This window comes from Capsicum annuum, chromosome 11 (genome assembly GCF_002878395.1).
Source record: "Capsicum annuum cultivar UCD-10X-F1 chromosome 11, UCD10Xv1.1, whole genome shotgun sequence".
Lineage (NCBI taxonomy): Eukaryota > Viridiplantae > Streptophyta > Magnoliopsida > Solanales > Solanaceae > Capsicum > Capsicum annuum.
The window spans coordinates 202,194,235-202,197,615 of record NC_061121.1 but is presented as its reverse complement, the minus strand read 5'-3'; the positions used below and the strand labels follow the sequence as shown (position 1 = coordinate 202,197,615).

General features: G+C 31.4%; 1 long non-coding RNA gene across 1 annotated transcript; it reads left to right on the top strand.

The window, feature by feature from the left end:
* The first annotated feature begins 218 nt into the window (after positions 1 to 218).
* LOC124888687 lies at positions 219 to 2,180 on the top strand. Its single transcript, XR_007047367.1, has 2 exons — positions 219 to 905; positions 1,952 to 2,180. It is a non-coding gene; the product is annotated as an uncharacterized LOC124888687 (long non-coding RNA).
* The last annotated feature ends 1,201 nt before the right edge of the window (positions 2,181 to 3,381 follow it).

Genomic DNA, 3,381 nt, shown 5'->3' with positions numbered 1-3,381 from the left:
TCAAAATTTTCCGGTTATCATTATATATTCATATATACATGTATGATTTATTTTTTTCTAATTTTTTATTTATGTATTTATCTTCTCCCCTCCTTTCTTTTAAAATTAGATCCGGATAAAGACCGAATAAAAGAATAATCAATTTTAAATCAACTTTTCATATATTTATATATATATATATTTATTTATTATTATTATTAATTTAGGGTCGTCCGATCAAAGATCGGATGGATTAAAAGTGGAAAGGAATTCCAAAAGCAGTGCATTAAATGCCTTTCACTTGTCCCTTGCTCATTCTGAAAAAGAAGAAAACAATTCACGCATTTTGCTCCTTCCAAAGAGCAACCATCGTTTTTCCCTTTCAGCTCACAACGATGACCCTCTCTCTCCACTCTTCACCGTCCTATCTCCATCACCCCCAAAATATAAACCCTAATCGCTAGCCTGCAAAATCCCTTCTGAATCTGCCTCCTTCAGCCCATCAATCTGATAAAACAGAGAAAAAATAGTGCAATATATTCAAGTTTCAAACCTGCCATTAATGGCCTGAAAAAGTTGAGATTTGAAGGGATTTTGTCTCAGAATTTCAAATTTTCTACCTTTTCCTTCTATATTTTTATTTTTCAAGTTTCAAATCCGGACTTCGAAGTCCGGATTTACATCTATAAAATGGAGGCTTCTCCATCTCTGAAGGGAAGGCTGCAAATTCGAAAGAAAAGGCAAAAATAATTCGTGAGAGCAAAATTCGTAAGAAGAAGCAAAAAAAAAAAAAAAAAAGGCAAAAATTTTTTAAAAAAAAAAAAAAAGGGAAAACGAGTGCAAGTCAGAAGCAACAGTTTGAGTTCCCGAGGTCGTTGCCGGAAAACACTTTGACATCGAAGCCCCGATTCGCTGCGTCAACAAAGGTGCAAAATTTGTCCTCTTCTTTAGCTTTCGTTTCTCATCTCGTTATTCTCTTCTCGTTTGACCTTTGAACGTACGATGAAGGTCTGTTTGAAATTGTTAGGAATTTGTTGTGGGTATTTTGCTGATTAAGATGACTTGGTCGGAAATGGATTTGTAGATAAAGTTTGGTCAAAGTTTAAAATGCTTAATCGATTTGGAAATTAAATGTGAGTGTGAATGTTAGTCAAGCTTATTTTGTCGATGCCTTTTGGGAAATGGGTGGAGGTAAATATAAATCTTTGACTTCTATTTAGTTATGGCGGTGGTGGATCTAGTTATTTGAAACTTTATTTCGAACGTGGTATCACCCAAAAATTGAATCTAATACTGTGGAAAGCAAATCATTGTGAAAACCGTCACATTCTTTTAGGGTAGAAGGTATAACTATGGCTTTGTGAAGTTAATTTATGGGCAAAAAATTGTTAACGTATGGGCCTGTGGATATGTGAACCTTTGCGATTATTTGATTTGGGGTGGTTGTTCATTTCCAGTTGCGAACCATGGTCATAGTTAGTCAATTGTGCATAGGAGATTACATATGTAGTGATAATAATTTTATAGGTGCATACAGTTTCGACGGGCAGTGGTAGTATGGTTTTGTGTGGTTTGCCATTCTTTTTTATCCATCCTTAGCATTTTTTTTATTCTGATCCGAGTGGGCTGTTTCTTGATTTTGCGATTATAAATTTGTTGATGGGTCTTGCGACTGTTTAGTGAGTTAATACATCGATCCGTTCATTATTCTTTGAAATATAACCCCTTTTTTAGACCTACCCATGTTTGTGTTCACTGGATAGGCATGTCAAAAGAATATATTTCAAGTTGTGGGGTACACTTTGGAGGTTTATGGTTGCAGATCTTTTCTACGAATAGCGGGAATATGTTCAATATGTTAGTATTTCTAGAAATATTGCTTATAGGTGTTCCATCTCAAGAATATTCTTTACCTTCATCTATTAGGGACGCTACTTATTCCTTATCTTTTTTCTTTTTCATGTAAACTTAGGAGTTGAGAGTTCTGGGACGGAACTTGTTTTGACCCAAACAGCGGGTCAACCGTCACTAGGATCGCGGAGCTTTGGAGTTGCAAAATTTAAAAGCCCAAACTCCTAAATGGAGTCTAGTATTTCTCATCTTTTGGTTCAATTTATGTTGAGTGTTTTATATTGACTAACTCTTATTTTTTAACTTGTTCAGAGTAACTTTATTAGACTGCTGAATTTTTTATTATTTTATTAGTCGTCTACCCCTTTAGAAAGTAGCTTTAACATCTCATTTTTCGCAAATAACACTGTAATTATTACTAGATAAGATAATACCTTTTATCGTACTTGAATAATTCTTTTGAAAATTCACCATCAATATATCTTAAAAAATCAACATAGTAACCACCATGTTTCTCTTAAAAAGTTAACAATAAAAGATAAAATTTTAAAACAAATAAGAAAACACGTTATCAAAATTTACATTTTTTAAGAGTCCATCCACCAATTTTAACATATTTTTTCAATAAATAATTCTAATTGTTGCGCTATATTTTATTTTTTAACAATATTTGAGTTTTCAAGATAGAAATGTGAGGTGTGTATATTCATCCACTACACGTACAAGGTATATTATGTTATACTATAATAATTATTATTTTAATTACCAATGTTATTATTATTGTCATTATTATTTGTATCGTGATTATCGTCACTATTTATTGTTATTATTATTATTGTTACTATTATTATTATCTCAACATCGTTACACCTATGCATTGTCACTTATTTCTCGCTTATTTTCAATCTAAATCCATTTGAGTGAAATTTGACATCCTTTCATATTGTCAAATATATTTACAGTTGTCTTAAATAAATTACTCCACGCTTTCAAATATTTTTATAAAATTTTATTACATACTCAACTCTATGCATTTAAGGATAATAAAGTTTCTCCTTGATACTATCGCAATTACAAAAATAAAGATTATTTTTTATTTTAAAAAATATTTATATAACATATAGATACAAAAAATTACATTACTTCCTTGTGCATGGTAGCGCCATGTGTATTATACCTTAAATCTTTTAAGTAATAAACAAATAAAAAACAATAACAAGAGTTTTCTTATCACATTTTTAAAAGTAAATAACTAAATAAAAGTTTTTCCTAAGATCTTCCTAAACTGAGTGTAAGGACTATCTTTGAATAGGCTCTGAGGGATGCCTAACACCTTTTCCTCGGATAATCAAAATCCTTACTCAGAATCTCAAAATATGTTTCGAAAGACCAAATAGAGTTTTCACAGAAAAATAATTTTTTACTAATTTTTTCAGAAAGTTAGATGGCGACTCTAAAAACTAATTTTCAAAACCCAAGAGTTACGACACACCACTATATGCTTTGAAATAGGGAGCGACAATATGTTCATATCAGTGCTCACAACAGGTA